The sequence below is a fragment of the Dryas octopetala genome, chromosome 6, assembly GCF_963921425.1.
Source record: "Dryas octopetala chromosome 6, drDryOcto1.1, whole genome shotgun sequence".
NCBI lineage: Eukaryota > Viridiplantae > Streptophyta > Magnoliopsida > Rosales > Rosaceae > Dryas > Dryas octopetala.
In genome coordinates, this window is record NC_141371.1 from 16,372,402 (window position 1) to 16,385,094 (window position 12,693).

Genomic DNA, 12,693 nt, shown 5'->3' on the forward strand with positions numbered 1-12,693 from the left:
AGAGGTGAGATCAATGAGCCCTCTGTGGCATAGACGGACTCCCACTACTCGAGGAAGGCTGGACTACGTCATCGGGACCTGACTCCATCGCCTTCCACCTTATAAAATAAATTTCAAAATACAACTAATTGTTACAATAAAACTTAATTTAATACACAAACTAAAATATTCTATTTCTCTAGCTAGATATATTTCTACCTCATTAAAATATAGTTCATAAGTAAAATACATTTATGATTAATTTAAATTTAATAATTAAACTAATGAGAACAATTAAACAATTTTATAATTAATCTACATTTTGTAATGAAACTAAATTTTATATTTAAAAACTAACTAATCTATATATAAACTAACTAATAAATTTTACGATAAATTTTAACATACAACAAACTAACATAATAAATTTTACCTTGAAAGTCCGCAATTTGTCGAACCAAATTGTTCCCGCACACAAGAATATTCCTATAAAGCAATCAAGGAACAATAAAGGAAATTGAAAACCCACAAAATATAACAAATAAAAAAACAAAAAACCCCCACACAAAAAAAACAACAAAATCCACAAAATAAATTAATTACCAAAAAAACACAAATTCCACAACAAATGCAATCTACAATCCTACAAATACAAAATACACAATATTAAAAAAACAAAATCCACATAAAACTATAAAATGAAAAAAATAAAAAATTACCAATGGGTTTTGGGTGAGATTTTTGGGTTTTGTTGGGTGGGTTTTCGGGGGTGGGAGATCGAGGGAGAATGAGACGGGCTGGGGGTTTTAAGTGGGGTTGGGTTCGGTGGTGATGTGGGGTGGGGTTGGGTTTCGATGGTGATATAGGTTCGGGGCTGGAGTTGGTAACTCTAAGTCAAATAAATAGCCAAACCGATCGTATGCTGTTTCATAAAATTAAAAATAAAAATAAGAAAGACATTCTTAATTGAAAGATTATGTATTTTTTGAGGAAAAATCAAACAGAATTATTAAAAATATAAAATTGAAATTGGTACTATACTACTATATACTACCAAACAATACTTGTGCAATTGGTAACCATTTTATGAAAGGAATGCAAGGAATACAAAAGAGTAGCCAAAATTGATACTATTCCTTTCCTTGTATTAGTTTTAAGAAAGAGTAGCCACTCAACTTTATCAAAGAATGTTAAATCTTCTCTTTGGAAAAGTTTTAGATATACGTGCTAGGCATGCCAACAAATATTTATGATTGCATATAGGAAAAGTCTTTTAGCAAGGAGAAGAGTAAGTTTGAGAAAAATCCAACGTATGCTCCAAAAGAAGATTAGTGGGGGTGTGTTAGGTGTCTCAATTTTTCTGTTTCAGTCAATTTCTTTCAATATTTACATGTATGTCACTGTGTACTAATCTTAACTAAGTGAGAAAATTAATGAGCACAAAATGGCAGGTAGGTTAGCTAATGCACCATTAAGTTGTCATGAATGATAAATCACTATATATAGTGGTGAAAACACAGCATAGAACACATGCAAGTGATATATCAATTGGCACTTTGAATCATTATTACTATTTCTATTTCTTCATTCTAGCCACATTACAAGAAAAACTCTTTTGGGTGACAATTTTTAATCGCCTAAACAAACTTTGGGCGACGGATTTCCAGATTCATCGCCTAAAACAGTAGAAGTTTGAGCAAGTGTACTTTTGTTGCCAAAAGAGACTTTGGGAGAGGAAGAGTGTTCAAGGATGTCTAAGAGGGGAAGAGATTGAGAGAGATGAAGCTCTAGGATAGTTTAGACTCTGGGTCTAATTGTTTTTGTGTTTCATTTTGTGGGGCTTTGCTCGTCTCTGTGAATGCCTCTTAAATAGGCGAAGAGCTGCTGAGCTTCTCGATGAGAGTTGATGAAGAACAGGAGCTGAGGATTGCTGTCGATGAATATTTTATGTTATGCACCAATCAGAGAAGAAAGAAGGAATCTGAAGTTAGAAGAATAGGGGATGCCGAAGACTCGCAAGGCCGCCGAGCTCCCAGATAAACTCACATCGGTCGCTCGCCAAATGCTTCTAATCGCTCGCTAAAGCCTTCCTCATCTCTAATTGGCTGGTTTCACGCATTTTGATGTCCGACATCATCTTTTACCATCTGTCGGCTGCAATAAGTGGTTTACGTTAGCCATGACGTCACTGCCAATTGATCAAAAATGAAATTGGGTTTCTCCTTTTGTATGGTTACTTGAGTACTCCTCGAGTACAACTCAAGGGGGCCTTGAGTAAAATGGTTGAAACACATCTCCTCAATTTTCTACTTTTTTCACAATTCCATCCAACGACATTTGCCAAAGTCGGGTGTAAATAGCAACGAAACGAATTTGTCGCCTAACGTTACACACCAAAAGGGTTTTTGAGCCATACTTTGAGTGACAAATATGTAGATTCGTCGCTTCATTATACTTTGGGCGACGACATACAAAATTTGTAGCCTAAGGTTACTTTGAGCGACGTATATATTTCATCGCTGAAAGGGACTTTATGCGACGAAATGTAATATTTGTCTCCCAATAATACTTTAGGCAACTATTATGACATTTGTTGCTTAAGATTACTTTGTGCGACGTACATATATCGTCGCTGAAATGAACATTACACGACGAAATATACTACTCATCGCTTAAAGGTACTTTTGGCGACGAACATGAATATTCGTTGTCCAAGTCTCTAAGTTAGTTTTTTGTGTTCATTTTTATGTATGTAGCATACAATGCAATCAAATTTCCAACGATCCGAACCATTCATTTTTTAGTTCCCGACTCAAAAATTATCTCTGCAAAAATCAACCCAATCGGAGAGGTAAAAGTTATGTAACGGTGGTCAAAGTAATGAACAATTGTGGTTTTTCTAATTATAATCGAACGGGTGGATGAATTCTGATTGAGCAAATTTTTTGAAAGGATGATATTTGAGTATGAACATAGAAAATAAACGGCTCCAATCGTTGAAATCACATTGTGGTCTTCACAATTATTGAAACAATAAGGGTTCAACGAAAAAGTTAATAGAATTATACTTTACAAGTGTATTTATATATAGAAGCTCACATCCCGATCGTGTTTTTAACGATTCGAACCCTTCATTTTTTAGTTCCCCACTTAAAGATCCTCCCTCCAAAAAATTAAGTCAATTGGAGATGTAGAAGTAAGTTATCGGAGCTCGAACGTATAAACGATCATGGTTTTTCTAATTATAATCGAACAGGTATATTAATTTTGATCGGGCCGATTTTTTGTAAGGATGATCTTTGAATATGCACATAGAAAATGAATGGCTACGATCATTGAAATCACGTTGTGGTCTTCACAATTATTGAAACAACAAAGGTTCAACGAAAAAGTTAATAGAAATTATACTCTTCAAGTGTATTTATATAGAAGTTCACATCCTGATCGTATTTTTAATGATCCGAACCGTTCATTTTTGAGTTCTCACTCAAAGATTCCTCCTCCAAAAAATGAGGTCAATCGGAGATGTAGAAGTTAGATATTGGAGATTGAACGTATGAACGATCATGGTTTTTAAAATGATAATCGAATAGGTAGTTGAATTCCGAATGGGCCGATTTTTTGCAAGGATGATTTTTGAGTATGAACATAGATAATAAGAGGCTCCGATTATTGAATCCATGTTGTAGTCTTCACAATTATTGAAAAAATAAGGGTCAACGAAAAAGTTAATAGACTTAAACTCTTCAAGTGTATTTATATATAAAAGCTCACATCCCGATCGTGTTTTTAACTATCCGAACCGTTCATTTTTCAGTTTCCCACTCAAAGATCCTCCCTCCAAAAAATTAGGTCAATCGGAGATGTAGAAGTTATGTATCGGAGCTCGAACGGATAGACGATCGTGATTTTTCTAATTATAAGGTCCTTAGGCGACAAATGTTTGATTTGGGCGACGAAATGGCCATCGCCTAAAGTGTGAAAACTTTGGCGGGGGAAAATGGCGCCCTAATTTTGTTCCTTTTGAGCGACGAAGCACATTCGTCACCAAAAAAATTCTTTAGGTGACATTAATATATTCGTAGCCTAAAGAGTGCTTTGGGCGACGAATGTGTTTTTTTGCCTAAAGAATGCGCGGGATTTTTAATCCCCTTTCTCTTTTTTGGTGTTCTGTGTGATTAGCTCTCAAACTCTCTCATATCTCATATTTCTGAACTCTCTCGATCTCCCACCCACCCAGCTCTTCCCATCCCTGGCGCCGGTTTGTAATCAATATACAATATCTGCTTGGAATAGTGGAAAAGTAAGTTACATGGGCCACCGAAGATGGTTGCTCTGGGGTCATAGATAAAGTAATGACGCGAAGTCCTTTGACGGAAAAATAGGGATACGCTTGAGACCTAAAGAGTTATCAGGCGAATGATATCTCTAGCCAATTAAACAACCTAATATTTGGTCAGATTGGTAAACATCCCGATAACAAAGAAAGAAATATGCCTAGACCACCTGCACATCTAAATTAGACGAACAAGTCGATTTTCTTCGAGTTGGAGTACTAGTTCAAGTTTAAAATAAGGCACAATCTAGATGTGATGCATATTGAGAAGAATGTGTGTGAAAGTTTGGTGGGGACAATTTTTTGCATTGATAAGAAATCAAAGAACACGATCAAGGCTCGTCAAGGTTTGCAAGAAGAAATGGGCATACGAAAACATTTGTGGTTAGAGAAGAAGGGTGACAAAATTCGAAAGAAGCATCTATTCTATATAGTGAAGCCCGAGGCAAAGAAAGAATTCTTAAATTTTCTTGCATCTGTGAAATTTCCAGATAGGTACGCGGCCAATATCTCACGAAATGTGAAAACAAACATAGGCAAAATATCCGGATTGAAGAGTCATGATTTTCATGTGTTATTGCAATGACTTATTCCGGTGAGTATTTAAAAATTTTTGTCCAAAGATGTGGTTGAACCAATAATTCAGTTGTCGAGGTTCTTTCAACAAATATGCGTCAAGTTGTTGCGTGTGTCGGATATGGATATATTGAAAGATGATATTGTGTACATCTTGTGCAAGTTCGAACAAATTTTTCCACCGGTCTTTTTTGATATAATGATCCACTTGTTGATACATTTACCGGTTGAGGCAACTATTGTTGGGCCAATCAGTTATCAATGAATGTACCCAATAGAAAGATAACAATTTCTAAATCTTTTTGTTAATATTCTTCAAGTTTAGCTTGACGTTCTCCTTGATGTTTATCAAAAAATTTGTCTCACTATGTACTTCCATTTGCAGAATGTGGAGGCATACATTGCAAATAAATCTCTCACTTATTGTGCAATGTATCTCCGTAATACTGAGACGTCATTCAATCGGCCCCAACGCAACAACGAAAGTGATGACAGAAACGAGACACTTTATGTATTTTCTCAAACCGCACAGCTGTTTGGCGAAGCCCATAGATGTGAATTCTCGAAAGACGACGTGGAGGTAATTCATTGGTTCATAGTCAATAATTGCGACAAAGTGGTATCGTTACTCGAAGAGCATGAGGAATTGATGAAGCGCGAATATCCTTCAGATGTATAGTTAAACCAATAGCCGCAATATCTCTTGATCAATCTGCTATGGCAGCCAGTCAACCCCAATCTCAAAAGCCATTTTATCACTGCAAATTTTGTGATGCTGATGGTCATTCTGAATCCCATTGTCGAAAAATCCTACCATCAAATTTTATATGCATTGCACTTTTTGTAATACATCAAGGCATACAGAATCTCATTGTGAGAAGAAGAATGGCGCTACCAAGTCTAACTCTTCTTCCTCCCACAATGCTTCTACGGGTTCATTTGCTGCGGCAACAACATGTGCTCTTGTGGCACCGACCTTGACTGCCGAACAATACAATCAATTGCTTGCCTTAATACCATATGGTAAAAATAATTCAATGGCCAACTTTGCAATTAATCCTTTATGTTTTCATTCTTCTTTTAACATTGGCACTTGGATCATCGATTCAGGCGCCACCGATCATATGGTCTCTAATGCCAATTTATTAGAGAATATGATTACTCTTAATATTGCTCCTATTAAATTACCCACTGGCCAAACAACTCAGATTACTCATATTGTAAGTTTTGTAATTTGTAAGTTAGTTGATTTTGTAATTTGTAAGTTAATTGGTTTTGTAATTTGTAAGTTTTGACCAAGGAGTTAAATTTCGATTTTTGGGGATACCGAAATTTTATCACACATCCATCAATTTTTCGAGAGAATTTCGCCGAAATTATCCAAATTCGACGAAATTTCGCTCACTGCAAACCCGCAGCGCACCACGGCTAGAAGACCCACCACGCATATGACGGCACAGAGCAGTGCCGCGAGTATGACAACGAAGTCTAAGTCCAAAGTGACTGCCTCAGGAGGCGGCGCTGCCGCTGGTGCTGGTGCTGAGAAATCTTTGAGAGCGAGTTAATGTCGCTGTGTTTTGTTTTGTTTATATGTGTTTGGGAGAGTCATAAGGAAAGAAAGAAAGGGGTTTGGAGAATTCAAGTGGGTTTTTGAATTTGGGGGTTTGAGAATTTTTAACTTCTGGAGGTTTCTAACTTTCTATACAAATAAATTGAATAGTTTGCGAGAGAGAGAGTAGTAGAGTTGGGTTGGGTGGGTCTGAAAAAGAAATAAAAAAGTATGTTTGGAGAAGATAGGGTACTGAGGTAGGCAGAGTGGGTCGCCCAGATTAGTCCAGGTGGCAGTGGCTTTGGACTATTTTCCATATTTAGTTAATTCTTATCCTCTTCATTTATCTTTTTCTTGTACAGTTGTACACATTAGTATATTACGAAAACAATCAATGCTTTTTATTGTTTTAATTACACAATTTAATCACTCTTTTAATTGCAATTATTAAGCTCCTTCAATTAATTAATCAATATGTTTATCTTATATCATTTTTTTATCTAAGTTAATCAATATGTTTAATCACTCTTTTAATTGCAATTATTAAGCTCTTTCAATTAATTAATCAATATTTTTATCTTTTAATTGTAACATTGTAGTATAATTGTATAAATAAAATTAAGGTATTATTTATGTAATTATTAATTAGTGAACAATTTTTTTAATAATATTTGCCTCCAGCGCGCATTATATTTATCTTATATCACATAAAACCTACTATATAATTTGGTTTCTTCAATGTTTTTTATCAATGTAATAGATAATATGTTAAATACATATATGGTAAAGTTTCATTCAAAATTTTCGTATTTTAATAACAATTTCCATCATTTCTGTCTAATTTTTGTCGAAATTTAAAATTCTTCGAAATTTCCATCGAAATTTCCATCGAAATTTCTGCGAAATCCAAAATTTTACTCCTTGGTTTTGACTTATTGCTTATTGTCACTTATTTTTATTTATAGAATTTATTGAAATTGTTAATGCAAGTGATAATTTGATAGTAAGAGTGTATAAGTGTAGGAAATTTCATTTTAGGCTTAAAAGCATTTTCGTGGGCTTGAAATCATTTTTTTGGGCTTGACATTGCATTTTGGGCCAAAAATTGAGCCCATAATCATTTGTATCGGTAGGCCCAATACCAACTGTATCCGACCGATACCAAAAGGGCAGTTATCGACGTCTGACGGTTCGACATCGACTCCGAAAATTGAGAAGGATATAATGTACAAAAGTACCACTTATTTTCTATATTAAGCTTGAATCCAGTTTGTAGCACAATAATAATACGAATTTTATTTCTATTCATTTATTTTCCTCTGTCAAATTCTGGTTATAGAAGTTAATTTTATAATTAGAGTGAGATTCACTCCTTAATCCGAGGTTTACTCTTAATCCCGGATTAGGGCGTGAAAATTCCGAAGAGTTCACTCCTTCTTCGTTCAGTCCTACCACCCACGCCTCTCGTTACTACAAACATTGGTGGAAGAAGTGGAAAATGCGTCTTTTCAACAAAAGGCTGGACAAGTTGCGCACTTCGAAACCTTTGATCTGGCATGACATTGTCTTAACAAAATTAAGTCATTCCAAATCTGTTCAGAAACCAAGCAAGAACTTAGTCTTTGAACTCTAGTTGGTTTCTACCTAGGTTCATTTTAATTTATTATGGATTGAGGAGGTTGATCAGATATGAACCTACAATGTGACCAGTTCAATACATGGGAAAACTGAGGGAGCTAGAGCTCAATACCCAACGCATATATGCTCATAGACTAACCTTAGTCATCACATCGTTTGATTACCATTAATATTACCTCAATATTTATTAGGTTGATTTTGGTTTTAGACTTCTAATTAGTAAGGGATTGAACAAGATATATCTAATCTTAATCTTAGTCCTAATCCATTTTTCCACCTAACAAGTTAGCTAACTTTTTTTAAATAATCACATTTTAAAATGTTGTTTTCAAGTTATACCGGGCCATAAAATTGGATTGGAATGGGCTTGCAAATTGCACTAGGGTATGGTTGAAAAAGCTCATATTGTAGTTGGGCTCAAAAAATCAAAGATAAAGCCCATTTAACAACCTAATAGACCCGTTTGGCTTAAGTTTTGAAGCTCTAAGAGTGAGAAATCAATTTCATTCTCATGTTTGGTAAATACATGAAAAAAGGGCCTTAGGGAATCTGATGCCTTTATTGGGAGGAAAAACATTTATTGCTTATTTTGTGAACAAAACTAACACTGATATTAATTAAAAAAAATATTACTTTTGTTTAATAAATAAGAGTATAATTGAAAAACTAGAATAATTTTATTTTCTATTTCTGCACAAACCAAACAAAAGAATGAAAATGAAAAGAAAATTATTGGTTTATTTTCCTTGCATTACCAAACAGAAGAATAGAAATCTTACATTCCCTTTCCTCGGAAAAGGCATAGAAATTCAATTTGACGAACTAAACGGTCCCTATATATGGTAATCTTGGTTTTGACTATTTCATGTATACTGTGGCCATTGAAAGGGATCAAACTTACATTAGTACAGTTTAAACAAATCCATCAAAAGACCAGTCCAGTCCAGTCCAGTCGTACACTCTTACCTCAATGAACTTTTAAGCAGACAGCAGATATCACCAACAACGCCACCCACTAGTCCACTGAAGTCACCATTGAAACACCCAAAGGTAAGTTACAGTTTCTGAATCCATTTGATTTTCGAAAACTTTTTTCCCTAAAGGTATTTGATAATTAACTCTCTATTATGTCTTATGGGACGTTGAGGTTCTAAGATTAGATTGGTACGTGATGAGGTAAAAGTGAAATTCGTTTAATTTAGATTTTCTGGGTTCTGGGTTAAGATTTTTGTGATTTTGAGCATGGGTTTCTGGAATTGGATCCGTGGTGCTGCCAATACACAAATGATGGGTTGAGTTCAGATTTCTGGGTTGGGTTTGATAGAGTTTGATATATAAATATACCATGTTCAGTTGTTTTAATGCTTTGGTTTTTCTTTTGTTATTTGACCTGTTTGCTTTGCTTTGGTCTTTACCATGCCTTACGATTAACTTGTAGCAAACACCTTGTCAGCATGCTACTCAGTGCCCCAAACAATTTATTGTCATTTAATCACTGTTAAGTGTAAGTTCAAGTTTTGCTAAAAATTATTTCAATAAACCTCCATGCCTGAAATAGTTTTGGCTTTTCCTTTTTCCATCCTGTGCTGCAATTTAGTATTATTTTCATCATTGTTTATATATTCATTCTAATCTATTCGATTATGTGAAAACTCACACGGAATTCTCTTTGGTTTTGTTAAATTTCTTGTAATTGTGCTGTGGAAATCCAATTTTATTTATTCCGATTTTAGATACTGTTGGAATTTTAAAATAAGATATTTGGTTGGACTCTCACCCTGTACCCTGGTGTTGTTTTCTGTATGTGTGTGTGATGATAATGCAGAGCAGAAATGACAAAGTTTTGTCAAATGTCGGAAGATATGGTAGTGCAAATCCTGTCAAGGTTGCCTCCCAAATCTCTTATGCGATTCAAATGTGTCCGTAAATCATGGAACACTCTCATCAATAGCCCAAGCTTTGTGGCCAAACACCTCTCCAATTCCATGGACAATAAACTATCATCCTCTACTTGTATCCTTCTCAAGCGTTGGCAAACTTTAAGGGGCACGGACACTAGGGAGGACAAAGATTTACGGTCCTGGCTTTATCTTTGCAATGATAATGATGATGATCAACATAACCTTCAGTGCCTTGTTGAGGACCTAAATATTTCCCCTTCCATGGATCCAAACCTCAAGTCTCTACACATTATAGGTCATTGCCATGGGATAATTTGTCTAACTGCTTATCGTGAGGATGCTTTTCTATGCCATCCAGCAATCGGGGAATTCAAGATTCTTCCCAAGTCGTGTCTTCTTCTACCTTATTCGTTACCTTATTTGGAAGAAGAAGAAGAAGATCGATTGGAAACGAGTACTCAAGTTATGGGATTTGGCTATGATCCCAAATCTAAAGATTACAAGGTCGTTAGAATTGTAAGGACTTATGAGGGGGGGTGATTTACTTTCTGACACCACAGAGGTATGTAATATGGGTACTGATTCTTGGAGAGAGATTAAGATTGATGTACCAAGTTTACCCTGTTTATCTTATTCTCTTCAGATGTATTTCAAGGGAATTTATTATTGGACGGCACATGTGATAACGGAAAATTACACATCTATGGAAGTCATCCTTTCATTTGATATGGGTGATGAGGTATTTCACAATATAGCACTTCCAGATTGTACCCCTCTAAGGTATTACAGCCTTGCGGTGTGGAATGACTCCCTTGCTTATTTTTCCTTTGAAGCAAAAAGTGGGGTTTTTGATAATTGTGAAGTATGGGTGATGGATGACTTTGTTGGAGTGAAGGGTTCGTGGACAAAACAGTTAACCATTAGACCCTTAGTGGGCATTGAGATGCCATTGGCATTTTGGAAGAGTGACGAGCTTCTTATGGTTGCAACTGATGGAACTGTTGTCTCCTATAATGTTAGTACGGAAACCCTCAAGTATCTTCCTTTTCTTCCTATTCATGGTGAGCGTAGATTTTTTCAAGCTATTGTTTATGTGAATAGCATTGTTCCAGTCAAGCAAGGCAACACGCTGGAGGGCATATATAATTCTTGAACTATAATTTCTCACTCTTTATCAAAGCTTTGATAAAATTTGTATCAATGGGATGGAACTTTGTCAAAACCAGAATTCTTCTTATCCAGATAAAAGGAATACTGGTAGCCTAGATATTATAATTCTCCTGTTGTCTTACATTTTTGTGGGTAAGAATGTCTACTTACTTTTGACTTTCAATCTCGTATTATTATTATTATTTGTAAGTTGGTTTTTTAGTGGGGAAATTGGCATGATTGCATATAGGAAAAGTCTTTTAGCAAGGAGAAGAGTAATTTTGAGAAATAATCCAACATATGGTCCAAAAGAAGATTAGTGGGGGTGTGTTACGTGTCAATTTTTCTGCTTTAGTTATTTTCTTTCAATATTTACATGCATGTTACTGTGTACTAATCTTAACTAAGAGAGAAAATTAATGAACACAAAATGGCAGGTAGCAGGTTAGTTAATGCACTATTAAGTGGTCATGATAAATCACTATATGTAGTGGTGAAAACAGAGCATAGAACACATGCAAGTGATATATCGATTGGCACTTTGAATCATTTTTACTATTTCTATTTCTTCATTCTAGCGATTAGCTTACTCCATTCAACAATGAATAAAAACTATGCAACAATGATGATGATGCTTATCATCATTTTTATGTCAGTCATGAGGCCAAAAGCTTTAGGCTGTGATTTTTCCAGTTCGTGGAACAGTACCAACCAATTGGGATATGTATATGGCAGGTTTATATACACAAATGGTGCATATATGGCAGGTTTGTAAAGATTGCATATTTGCATCTACTATCTACCAATTCAATGGGATTATTAAAAAAAGGTATATTCATTAAAAGAGAGTTACTTAGTGGAGGTAGGTGGATTACTGCAAGCCCTTTTCCACTTTGATTAAGCTTCTTTTTATTGCAATTAAATGAAGCCCAAGGATGCTTCAGTTGAAGGTACCTAAGCAATACTAAAAATATACGTATATTGATTAAAGGGACATAGTGCTTGTCAATTTTGTTAGATAGATATTGCTTAATCTTCTAACATACACATATGAATGGTTAATTGTTTTTTCTCTGTCATTTTGATCTGTCCAGCATAATTTTTGTGGAGGAAAGTGCATGTACATGTGGTGGTTGTTTACCAAAAAAACAAAGTGCATATGGTGAAGCTTTTAGTTTTAGACTTTTATTTAGTAAGGGATTGAACATAGATATATTTAATTTTAATCTTAATCCATTTTTCCACCTGACCACTTAGCCAACTTAAAAGGTTTTAAATAATTAAGTACAAAGAGTAAAATCATAGACAAAGCCCATCTGCCAACCTGATGGGCCATGTCATTGGTAATCCAGCCTTTTGATCTATAAATGATAATCTTTGCTTCGACTATTCATGTCTGCTGTGGCCATTGAAGGGAATCAAGCTTGCTTTAGTTTATTTTAAAACAGATGTATGTAATTTTTTTCATGAAAAACGAATTCATCAAAAGACCAGTTTCCACAAAATGAGCAAAGCCAAGCCTCTGGTATATTCCAAGAGAAATATCAGCTGTTTCACCATAAATT

General features: G+C 35.1%; 1 pseudogene; it reads left to right on the plus strand.

Annotated features, from left to right (window-relative positions):
* The first annotated feature begins 8,993 nt into the window (after positions 1-8,993).
* On the plus strand, positions 8,994-11,192 carry LOC147282841 (F-box/kelch-repeat protein At3g06240-like; annotated as a pseudogene).
* Positions 11,193-12,693: the final 1,501 nt, after the last annotated feature.